This window comes from Periophthalmus magnuspinnatus, chromosome 17 (assembly GCF_009829125.3).
Source record: "Periophthalmus magnuspinnatus isolate fPerMag1 chromosome 17, fPerMag1.2.pri, whole genome shotgun sequence".
Lineage (NCBI taxonomy): Eukaryota > Metazoa > Chordata > Actinopteri > Gobiiformes > Gobiidae > Periophthalmus > Periophthalmus magnuspinnatus.
Window position 1 is genome coordinate 5,026,782 of NC_047142.1, and position 13,643 is coordinate 5,040,424.

Genomic DNA, 13,643 nt, shown 5'->3' on the forward strand with positions numbered 1-13,643 from the left:
ATTTGTATCACTATGTAAAACTAATTTTTAAATGTTTGAATGGACTGGCTGCTGAACCACACTGTAAATTTGTAAATAGACATAGTACACAAGGTCCACACGAGCCACAGCAAAGGTAGACTCTATATTTACCTTCTCTAAGACGTCTTTTGCTCAGACTGTCTTCTCGGTGAAAGGAGCTAAACTTCATAACTCTTTACCTGCTCACAAAAAGACTATCACCAAATCGTACATCTTTTAAAAAACAGACTTAAGTCCTATGCTTCTGCAAGTGTGTAATATTTTGATGTTTGATTCTCTGGACAAATTCACTGTATCCATTGATTTTTCTACACATAATCCCACTGCTTTTTAGAGGAATTTGAACCGGTTTAAAAGCCCTTCTGGGGATTGGTGTTGCGAACTAGCCTAGACTTTAAACACTGTAATACTTGCATCACATTACTGTTTCTATGTTTCTATGTTTGTTGTATCTGTACCTATTCAAATAAGCAAAATTAAAAACTAGAAACATCTCCTCTGAAAATACGCATGCTGAATTTGACATTGTTTGGGTAAAGCTTGCAAAGATGATGACAGGTCCCGGTCCACAGGGGTGCAAAAGGATGTATTTCAACCTCATTTAAAAGGTAAAATAATGTCACTTAAAAAGAGTACTGTATTTCCACCCATTTGAAACTTGGACGCGCCCTCAGTCAATTTGTTCTGGACCCTGGCCTGATGCCTGGTAATGAGTCACTGAGCAAATATGAACCAGGAAGGAACTGACATTGAATATAAATGCAACATCAGTAGCCGCATAAGCTACTCTCATCATTGGGCCCTGTGTGAGCCTATTCAGACCAGCCTCCGTAGACACAGACATAGACTGACAGTGACAAGGCTGAGTTGGCAGTCCCAATGTGACCCCCGCGATGAGCAGGGGAGGAGGGGGGAGAGATGTCCTCAAACTCGCCCTCCTCCCGGTTCTTCATTTTAAAACAGAGCAGAGCAGAGACTCATCGTGTAGGTTTGCTTTGCTGGAAAACCCAAAAACGCTGATGCTTCAAGTTTAATTGCAACGTTCACTTGACTGCATCTCGGAGCCAGATTTTTACCTCCCAGGTGTAAATGGTATGAACGTGAGATAGCATTTTGTCGAGTTTTTCAGCAACTGCACAGTGATAATAAATGCTGAGAGATAAAGGCGGTTTGAAAAGACAAGTACGGAACAGTAAATGTAGCCTAGCATGCCATGGAAAAAACTATTTCAGTAGTTGAATTAAAAAATAAATATATACACTAAAAGTCAAATGTTTGGATAACCCTCTCATTCATTAATTTTTTTTTTTTTATTTTTATTTTTTTTTACATTTTATATACACACAGAAGAAAATAATGAGTAAGATTTATGGGATTATGTAGCAAAGAAAAAAACAATAATAATAATAATAATAATAATAATAATACAAATAATAATAATAATAATAATAATAATAATAATAATAATAATAACACTTATTTTTTTATATATTATATTGAAATCCTCAGAGTAGCCACCCTTTGTTTGTAAAAATATATATATATATATTTAGTAGAGTTATTTAACTTATATCTGATGTCTTGTGTATGTATCTAAAATGTAGAAAATAGTAAACATAAAGAAAAAAGAAAACAGTGACTTTTAACTGGTAGTGTAGACTTTACATGCACAGAGTGGAATATGTTTTTGGTTTAATTATGTTTTTATTTTTACACCAATAAAATAGTTAAAGATTAAACAATGAGGAAACTACCTTGGTGCTTTAATTCTGACCTCAGCATGTTTATAGGTTTGACCCGGCTCAAAATAATAAATATATCTAATTGAACTTTTGCTTTTGGCTGCCTGTTACATAAATCCAGTTTATGTAACACTTTAGGGGCAGCATCTGTTTGGGATTTTTGCGAAGAAGACTTAAGAATTAAAATAGTTCCACGACAGGAATGTTATTAAGAGCAGTTGAGAGCAAACCTGGGACATTGTTCACGATGCCACTGAAATATGCTGCATTGGTTCAGTAGAGCAGAAAATCAGTAGGTGTTTGGGAGCAGCATCATATCCAGGGCTGTGTACCTCGTGGCCACATGCCAGCTTCACTCAGCAGTTAGCCGGTGATTGCTTTTTCAGCTGCCGTTAGCACAGTCATCATCTTCTTAACACTCAGTCTTTCATTCAGTCTTTCTCTTTACCATTTCAATTCATATCAGGTCCGAGTGCTTCACCACAGCTTGATGAACTTGTAATGATGAAAGATGTGGCCCATCCATCACCAGACGGAGGGTGTATCATTTTACTGCCAGACTTGCTTCAACATGTCCCCACCAGCTTTGGAGTACTACTACTACTACTACTACTATAACTATTACTACTACAGCTACTACTAGAGACTTTTTTAAGATGGCACAGTCTCACAATATTAATGAGCAAACAGACCTGGAGTTGCGTGTTGTCTCATTCACACATGTTTAACACACAAACCCTGCGTATTTAGGCTGAGTTAACTCAAACTGAAACACTCTGTTCCACCTTGTGATGTCATCATGTGGTAATACAGGAAGTGCTCCAGTGTGTTTTTAAACTGCACGCACCTTCACTTGAATAATTTGGATAATTTCAATCCCACAATTGCCAATCTCCACTGAACGAAAGGTAAAAGGAGCTGTTAAGGAGCTTGAAAACTACCACTTGATGACATCGCAAGGTGGAACAGAGCGTGTGTGGATGAAACAAAACACAACTCCGGGTTTGTTTTTGAGGTAACAACATTCTAACATGACTTAAAGCTTAATTTTGCGTAATATAGGACCTTTAAGGCACGAAAGACTATTTTTGTAATATGGAGTTTATGGGCCTAAGTTACAAATTAAATAAGTAGCTAAAATATTTGTGTTTTACTGCCTGAGTAAACATGTTATTTATATTCATTTGTGAGCCAATCTAACAAGATAACAGTAACGTGCTTTGTATAATAATCATCCCGTTAAATTCACTACTTTCTATTCATCTTCTTTTAAATGACCTAATCATATTGTGCATGTTGGCGCTTAAATTTACGGAGCTGTGTGGATTTATAGTTTCTGTAGTAAGATTTAATTGGATGGGGCATAGACAGAGTGGATTTATGAGCACAACTGCAGCGTGATGTCATGTAACCACAGTCAGCATGCTCACGGTTTCCTGTGGGAGGACACATCTGTGCTTTAGGGACACTCCGGGCTTTCAGCTGTACTGTTTTTCATTATAGTTTGGTTACATATTTGGTTATATATTTGATTTTCACTTGATGTGTTTTATTACTCAAACGGGAAATTTCATAATATACTGAGCGTGGTATAAAATCTGGTTGTTATCTGGCCTGTCAACTCCATTCTCTTTCCTCACAAAACAAAAAAAAAGAAAAAAAAGACTGTTCTCTCCCCAGACAAGTCTAATGACCAATAATAACTGAGGAAAATGTGGTATTTGTATAGCACAATTTGTACAGAAATTGAAAGTGCTCTACAGAACAAGAAACAATAAAATCACAATACAAACAAATCAAAACATGAATAACCACCATAAAATGAATGTTAAAAGAGAATAGTGCAGAATAAAACCCTTTCAGTCATATGCATTTAACTGCATAAAACTGAAACACTGATTCGCCATGTTTAGTCCTGGTTTAGTCCTGGTTTAGTCCTGGTTTAGTCCTGGTTTAGTCCTGGTTTAGTCCTGGTTTAGTCCTGGTTTTAGTCCATGTTTAGTCTATGTTTAGTCCATGTTTAGTCCTGGTTTAGTCCTGGTTTTAGTCCATGTTCAGTCCATGTTTAGTCCTGGTTTAGTCCTGGTTTAGTCCTGGTTTAGTACTGGTTTAGTCCTGGTTTAGTCCTGGTTTAGTCCTGGTTTAGTATTGGTTTAGTCCTGGTTTTAGTCCATGTTTAGTCCTGGTTTAGTCCTGGTTTAGTCCTGGTTTAGTCCTGGTTTAGTCCTGGCTTAATCCTGTTTAGTCCTGGTTTTAGCCCATATTTAGTCCTGGTTTAGTCCTGGTTTAATCCTGGCTTAGTCCTGGTTTAGTCCTGGTTTAGTCCTGGCTTAGTCCTGGCTTAGTCCTGGTTTAGTCCTGGTTTTAGTCCATGTTTCGTCCTGACTCTGGACACCAGCAGGAGGCCGGTCCCTGAAGTCCTCAGAGTGTGAGTTGGTTCATGTGGCTCTAACATGTGGGAGATGTTCTTTGGTGCTGGTCCATGGAGAGATTTTCAGACTAGCAGAGCTGATTTAACGTCTATTCTCTCAGCCTGACATTCGGTTTGTGATTAAAGATCATAAACCAAATGTTATTGTCCAACGTTGCCATCTTTGTAGTAAGTCGGCAAAATGTTTAGAGCGATACACTCACCAAAACAATGTGAAAAATAAACAAAGAACCTACTGCAGGCTAACTACTACTAGAAAATACACATAGTCACAATACATTTTTGAAATCACGAACTTCAGTACAAACATCTTCAAATCTGTTGGTTTAACATTTCACTACAAGTTATTTGAAGAGTAACAAAACAATATTCTAGAAAACTAAACCCATTTCTTCAGCCCATTCAGTTTCCAGGCACAAAACAGTCCATTTTGTTTTCTAAAATAAAACTAAATTACTGTTTTTGTCGTCTGTGTGTCATAACCAGATAATAACCTCAGAAGAGCACAGTAACAGTGATGACTCTTATATCACCAGTGAATGCAGAAGTGACGCAGACAGAGAAGGGAGGGATGCGGGTAACCCAGTCGGCCTGAGCGTTTTGTGACTACTCTCCCTGTGTTTGTCTGTGCGCTCGTCTTGGCTCTGATTTATCCTGGATGCGGGATTCGGAGCTGATGTCACCGAGCTCTTGCCTGAGAGAGAATCCACGCTGCTACTTACGTCAGCCAGCACTCCACTCCACTCTGGTCCAACAGGAAGTGTGTGTGTGCGTTTCCCCGTTAAGGCCTGACCTCTGTAGCCCATTAGGAGCACAAAGGAGATCCTCATTCACCAGCAGCTCTTCGATCGGCCCTGACTGATTGACTGCTGCTGTGAACTGTGGGGGAAAGAAATAGCTTGTTGTTAGTTTAAGTGGCCTGTTAAAATGGGGTAGTGCATGGGAGCTGAAAACAAAACGTGACAAAAGTAACCAACATTTGTACTTTCTGGAATGACACAAGTTATGCATGTACATCTACACTACTACACTAACCACCGCTGAAGAGTTAAAACCAGTACTTCTCTTATTTCATCGCCATCACCCCAGGGTATTAGTTCTACAAATACAAAAATACGACTACTTCCTTAACAACTGACAAGACAAACTGACAACTAGTGATGGAGAAGTACTACATTTTTTAAAAAGTACTGATACCGGAGGAAACAAATACGCAAATAAAAGAAATCGACTTAAGTAAAAGCATTAAAGTGCTCGTTGAAAGATGTACTTAGAGAGTAAAAAGTATTTCGTGCATTAAAAAAGTACTCAAGTTAAGTATCGATATCTAAAATTTGTACTTTACTACTTGTATTTTGTTATGTTCCACCACTGCTGACACTTGGTAGTTAATATACATGACTACTACTGGTACTACCTGGTACTTTTACTGCTATTATTTGTACGTCAGATGCAAATAATCCTATAGTATAAACTGGTTTAATCATTGCAGATTATGACACATGTGGTAACTTGTATTTTGGGATCTAACTTTCACATCTTTCTTGAACATTGACCAACAGGATGTATTAGTAATTGTTCCCAGGATGTATTTAAGTTCCACTATCTTGGTCAGACATCCTATTATTAATATTATTATTATTATTATGAATATTCTGTACGCTAACATATAATTAGAAAGTGAATGTGTGTACTACTACAGACCGACAACTTAATAGTAATAGCCAATCATCAGTCTAAACATTTAATTACAGTGTTGGCAGTTTTCAGTCTATATTCTCTTTTCCAGACTGCTCCAAGTTAAAACATGCTCGTTCTCTGTTCATTAAGTTCTTTTATGTTGTTTGATCCTCCCTCCCGCGTTTTGGTGAGTGTTACTGTCGTTATTCATCGACGCTAATGATCAACCGCAGTATCTCCCGCTGTGACACAAACCAACATGAAACACCAACATCACTGCACCCGGAAGTCTGACATCTGGAGGGACACACACGAGGATGGAGAGAGGAGGGAGGGAGGAATGGAGAGATAGAGGAAGAGGGGGGGGTGGTGGGAGGGGAGAGGGAAGGGGGGACATCGAGGGAGAGATAGGGAGAAGTGAGAGAAAGCGTGAGAAGGAGGGAGGGGGAGAGGGAGGGAGAAAAGGGAAGAAATGGACAGAGGAAGAGGGGGAGAGAGGTGAGAGAAAAGGAGAGAGGGAGAGAGCGAGAAGGAGGGAGGGGGTGGTGGACAGAGAGAGAAAAGAGGGACAAGATGGAGAGAAAGGGAGAGAAAGGGGTAGAGAGGGAAAAACAGGGTGAGAGAAGGAGAGAGAGTGAAAGAGAAAGGGAGAGAAGGGGGAAGAGATAGAGAGACAGAGGAAGAGGGGGAGAGATGGGAGAGAGAGGGAGGAGCGAGGGAAAGTGCGAGAAGGAGGGAGGGGTGGTCGAGAGAGAGAGAAAAGGGGGATAAGATGGAGAGAAAGAGAGAGAGAAAGGGGAGAGAGGAAAAGAAAGGGTGAGTGAAGGCGAGAGAAGGGGGAGAGAGAAAGGGAGAGAGAAGGGGAGAAGGAAAGAGAGCGGGGGGAAGGGAGAGAGAGAGAGCAAGAGAAGGGGGGAAGAGACAGAGAGACAGAGGAAAAGAGAGAGCAACAGGGAGAGAGAGTGCAGAGAGGGAAAGAGCGAAAGAAGGAAGGAGGGAGAGAGGAGGGGTTGAGAGAGGCAGAGAGAGAGAGAGAGAATGGAGAAGAGATGGAGAGACACATGATGAGAGAGAGAGGCTGGAAGAGAGAAAAAAGAAACAGGAGCGAGAGAGAGGAATTCAGGCAGACATCTTAAACTGCTGTCACACTATTTCACTTAATTAGTAACTGGTGTTCTCTCCAGAGCGCTCAGACTCCCAGCCCCCTCATGTTCATGTAGAGAAGCCATTGTGCTGTAATTCCCCATTTGAATTCTAGCCAAGCCTGTAAATAGGAGTTGACTCGGCTGCATTTTCTCACAGGAAGTCATGTTAAATGGTCAGATGCTAAATGGTCACACTTTTATATAATACTTCCACCACTTACGCATTCACACATTCATACACGAAAGTACGCAGACACTGTGGGCAAGGAGGGTTACGTGTTTTGTCCAAGGAAACCGCTCAACCTATGATTTTGTCGTTGAAAGCGGGATTTGAACCTTCAACCTTCAAATCAGACGATGAACTCTCCACCAACTGAGCTACTGTCGCCCAAAAATGATAATAGTTGATCATTACTGCACAATTACAAGTATATTAAAAGTATACTCACAGGAGAACTACATAACTTTGGTGGAGGGTCTATGAAAACAAGCATTTAACACCCACCACCATGCCAAGTTACAGGTCAGATCTGTGGTGAGGCGACCCCGCTCACAGTAAAAATCCTAGTTTTCGTTAACAATAAAAACTGTAAAGTAATAAATGCAAAAGAAGTTTAATACTGTGGGGCAATAACATCAGGCCGTAGATAAGTGCGTGGCCGACACTTTACCAGAAAAGTTACGTAGTGCAACTTTAGTTAACAGTCCCCTTTGCCTTTTAGCTTTATTCAGGTAATTTTCATTGGCTAGTTTCACCATTTTACCTCAGTATAAGGGTGTATTTCACAACCTATACATCATTTACTGCTCTGTCTGTATTTTCTTAGTGGGATTGTGTTTGTGAGTCATCAGAATTGGCACAGGCCTTTTCCTTTCCCATGACATGTAGCCACAGCGCCCATCCCAGTGCATTGTTCAGGGCGGCACATTCATTTCCTGCATCTGGACATTTTGCCATTTCCTTCCAGCTTCTTGAAACCCTGAAGATGAGTCCCTCAGGAGATATCTTTCAGACACACAAACACAACCAAGTCACTGATCTGTAAAGACCTTCTTCCAACTGTTTCCTGTAACTTTGAATAGACGAGATAGAAGATAAGAACATGCTATTATTAGGTAACATAGTGAAGGCTAACTTTATTGTCCACAAATGAAACCACAAACGCATGGAAAAAATTATGCGTACTGGGATGAAGGTGCAAAACCAAACCTCTGATAAGAATGAAGGAGTGCACGATTACTTCACTGTCCTCCTGTCCCAACCCTGTGACTATCTGGTGACTGGTCATTGCATGCATTCCTTTACAGCTAGGAGAGTCCCTGAATAAATCTTAACATATAACTATAGTCCTACATAAATGTGGCAGCGCTCAGACTATGGAACAGCCTCCCTCAGATCCTCGTAGTCGTGTACCACAGTTTAAGACTAGACTAAAAACCCACCTCTTCCTTGGCATTTGATTCGCGCTAGGGAGGATATCTTGTTTGTTTCTTGCTCTTTACCTATGCGTCATATTCTATGTATATCTGTCTGTGTTGACTTGGGTGTGAAGCTTAAGTTGTATTTGAAATGTGCTTTTTAAATTAGCCACAAAACAGTTGACAGTGTCTTTAACTTTCGCTCACGTCAGCATCAATGCATATTTTAGCCTCTCTTACTCTTGTTATTTCTGTTTTCTTCACGCCGCATATAATTTTAATTTGACCACATCCTGTCACAGAAGAGCCTCACTGACTTCTACCAGACTACACAAGACTTCAACCAGTTTGATCTGACTTGGCTCGGGGGGGTCTCTCCTGCCCTTTACATGTTTTCACGGCGCATGCTCTTTCACAGTGTCAGATGAACAATACCAAACACACTTATTAAACAAGCCTATTTTTAGAAGTCAGAAGTCATGGGGGGGTTGACATTCGTGGAAAGATTAGGTCTGGTTATGTTACACACACTTCCTGTTTGTCAGGTGTAGAGGAAGGCGCATACAGAGCCTACACAGAAACAAACAGGACAAAACAACGCCTCCACGCTCATCACGGTGAGATGTTTCCATGCTGTCAAATGGAAATTTATACAGTGGCATGACATACTGTTCTCGTTCTGTTTTGGATTGATTGTTTGCCAAATGCCATGGCTGCATTGTATAGGTACAACTGAAACTAACCAAAAAGACCCCAGAGATGTTTACGCTTTTATGCTACATTATACTTTACTACACAATACTGCACTACACTACTATTTACTACTGTCTTTTTTATGTCAGTCAAGTTGAAATGAGAATGGAATCAAATTATAGTGATTTTTCTTTATCTTTGCAGTTGATTTGAGTTTGACAAAAGTGTAAATCAAAAGTCAAAAAACAACACTTCAATGTATTTTACCTTTAAATTGTTTTGAGTGGGCTGGAAATGACACCTCTTTATTCTGTTAAATAACAACGTGTGATTGGTCAGATATTTCCACTGCGATTTCCCACGAGAATATCATGTTTCACCTCATATATAATATCATGATGTATAACATTTTGTACAGTTTTGTGCTTCTCCCGAACACTATTTCCCATGATGCAGCATTGTTTTCGTTTTGAGAGCAGCCTGTCCACACCCTTGAATTATGTGGAGACACCTTGTGCGTTAATCCACTAATGTCTTCAGTACAAGAAAACTCTGCTGACAGGACAAAAAAAGCTCCCTCAGTCTGGAAACAGATGGCCAGCAGACAGAGAAGCAGCCCCAGATTAACTTTTACGAAAGGATTTCACATGGTAATCAGGGTAAATGGAGGATTCATTACCGGCAGATCTTACTATTACAACATATTAGACAACAGTCGGCTGGAGAGGAGCTGGATCAACCCTGAGTATAATCGTTTTGCTGACTCAAGTCACAGTGATAGGGAAGGTTTACGGGATTATTTTGACATTTATACAGAAATAATACATATATAGACTATTACAAAGCACCTGAGCATTTCACTTTTTTATTTTTTTGCCGAATAAGAATGAAATAGGAAGAGAAAAGTGCTGACTACTGTTGCGAAGTAAAGGCAATCTGGGCTGACAACAATGTGTCATCCACTCCGCATGTGATAAAGACCCGTCATGACCCTTTACTCAATGAGATCTTTGAGGAGAAGACACACTCATGGTCACAAGTGATCACAAAAACAGGAACACTACTAATTGCTACATGTTGAGTGCCCAAATTGGAGGGTGGCTATCATTAGAAACTGTTGTCAAAATAATAAAATAATGCAGAACAGGTCGTCTAGGGCCAGTGATCTTCATTTGGCACAGCTTGGGAATTATTTTTTTTGGAAATGTATGGAAGGTTTAAATAATAATGTACATTTTGATGCTGTGTCTTGAACTAATTGGTGCTTTTTAGATTCTCATTCTCCCAAACGAGGGCAAGAACCAGTTTTCTCTTATTGATTACAGTGTACTTTGCTATGAAATATCCAAAAGGTAAATTCACAAATTCTGAACCTGATCATTTTATTAGTGACAAGACCTATTAAGTTGTCAAATGAATAGTCACATTTTTATATAGTTGTTTTCCACGAAAAAAATAAAATAAAATAAAATAAATAAATAAATAAATAAATAAATAAATAAATAAATAAATAAATAAATAAATAAATAAATAAATAAATAAATAAATAAATAAATAAATAAATAAATAAATAAATAAATAAATAAATAATAATAATAATAATAATAATAATAATAATAATAATAATAATAATTTACATATATAATTGGCTCTCTAAGCATACATATGATTCTTGGTGTGCCTAAGTGTTTGCTATAATGTTTAAATCTGCCATAAAGCACTCCAGATTAAAATGTCCCAAATGGTTTTCATTTCTTCCATACATTCTCTGAACTCCTCAAACTCCACAAAGCAAACAGTGAGAGGCCTCCCACATTCTCCCGAGTATGTTCAGACTGCACAGTGTCATCTGGAGCAGAATAGCAGACTGTATGCGGCCACGGCTCACACGTCTCAATGCTATACTTTGTCCTTTGTCCGTTTGTATGAGAGGTTTGTTTGAGAAAGATCACGCACCATTTATTATCCGCTAATTCACAGTCCAGTCCAGTCCAGTATGTCGCCAAGCAGATTTGAACTATTACCAGCATTCACACACACTGACCGCCGTCTTGTTTCTCTTCTCCTTTTTCTAACATGTGGTCTAACCCAAACAAACTGAGGAGCTTTGGATGAGATTCCAGAGGAGGCCGACTGATAACAGGGGGATTCCCACATTGTAGATCATTTGACATGTATAAACACATTCTCCAGTGAAAATAGTTTGCCGCAACCAAAATAAGTTCAAGAGATCAAAAGAAAGATTTAAATATTGATTTCTCAGCATACTTTTATATTACATGATTTACAATGTGGGTAAGTCCCTGCCATGTGATTCCCCTATAAAAAGACTGGTAAAGTTTGTACATGAACATTTTGCAAGTCAATGCAATTTTAAATATTAACCCTGCGAGGCACAACAGTAGAAATATTTTCGTCTGGAAGTGGAACCATCTTCTGTCTGCCTTCCCAAGCTCATAATAGCAGATAAAAGTAGTATAATAGACTGAAAAGGGGAAATCCATAACACGACTGACTGTTTGAAGACAGGATAATAGTATTACAGAGCTTTGGATAACACCGTTTTGTGCCAAGCTCAAGAATAGTTTCATAGTATTGCAAAGTACTGTGGCCATAGAGAAGGGGTATTTGGATCTGAGGTGAAAACGCACAACAGACAATGGTGTCTCCAGACATCTTGGAGCCAAAAAAGAGATTTGTAAGAAAGTCTAGTCTTATCTTTAACCAGTGAACCTGATGGGATTAAACGCAAGGTTATTTTTTAATGTGGCACAAAGAGTCTTTATAAAATCTAACACTGCTGGCTGTCGATATGCAGTGCTGTGTGTTATAATCAGTGACGGAAGAAGTATTCAATTTTCTTAGTAAGTAAAAGTACAGATAACGGAACAAAGAAGTACTCAAATAAAAAATAAAAGTACCGCATGAACAAGTGAGATCTAATGAAGCTTCGAATGTAGTGATTTGATAAAGATTTGTGCTGAATTTTGCCTGACAGAAACAACTGAATCAATAGTTTTGGGGGTTTTTTTTGTTTTGTTTTTTTCTAGCTGCTTCTATTTGCATTTTTTGTATTATTTTATATTGCCTTTCACAAGCTCTCTTTTATACTTTTACTTTCCAGTCCAGTTATCAAATGTAGTGGAGTAGAAAGTACAGATACTGCTCTCAAATGTAGTGAAGTAAAAGTAAAAAGTATTCACTTTAAAACGTACAGATACCTAAAATTTTGACTTAACTACAGTACTTTACTACTTTTAGTTTGTTATGTTCCACCAAAAGTATTATAAGAGTAACTAATCTGAAAGTTAAAGTTAAATTATTATGTCTAATTGATGTGTTTTGCCTAGTTCAGAGGTTGTGGGTGCAATCCTTCAACAACTTACATTCATAACCTTTGTTCTGTATGTGTACTTTATGTCACTCACTATGTTCTAACACATAATCAGTGGTGTCCCTTAACACACAGATACAGGAGTAAAAAGTTACTAAAGTAAAAGTATCACGTAGAAAATCTGCTATTAATGTACCTGTTTAAAAATCTGCTTTTAGAGTAAACAAGTAGGAGAATTTCACAGGTATTTTCAGGACTATTACTGGGTCAAATGTAGTAGAACTGGCTGATTTTGGTCAACAGAAGTTTTCTACGAATTTTTATTTATATAAACGAGGGCTTGAACTTAAAACCTTTAGGCAGGATATCACCATATTACCAAAAAAAAAAAACAAAAAAAAAAACATCTGCCATTTCAGTAGCTCTCAACCTATAATGAAAATGACTTTATACTTTTAAGTACAGTTAAAATTGTAGTGAAGTAAAGTACACATATCTATAATTATACTTAACAATAGTATTCTTATTTAGTTATTTTCATCTTGTACTGTGTCAATTCATCTTGGGTACAGTGACTACATAAGAAACCATCGTCATCGTATAGAAAACAGGGAGTGAGGGGAGACACCATAACAGCTTTTTTCAGTAACAGTCCTGCCTGGTGTTCCCCCTGTGTTTGATGTGGGGCTGTCCCAGGTGTCACCTTCTGCAAACCAAACCTGCTCCACACTGCCTGTACTCAAACACTCCTTTATGAGGGCCATGTGTGCTCAAGTAAAAGTATTTTATGAAGGCGTGCGTGTGGGCGTGTGGTTGGAAGTGTTCTCTTTGGAAAGACCCAAAGCTTTGTGGAACAGCTTTGCTTTTCTCCTGTAGTCTATAGTCTGTCTGTCTATCGATCCATCAATCTAGCGTTACTGTAAAACTACTGTTTTTATGACTAATATCACTTGTTGCTCAAACGTACATGTTGAAATACTGCTAATATTTTACTGTAACATATTTAAAACGTCCATATTACACTGTTTTCTGATCTATGTCATAATGTTGTGTCCTCAAAAACACACCTGGAGTTGTGTTTTTTTGGTTCATTCGCACATGTTTAACACACAAACACACTGCATATTTAGGTCGCGTTCTTCTCTCAAACTGAAAACACTCTGCTCCACCTTGTGATG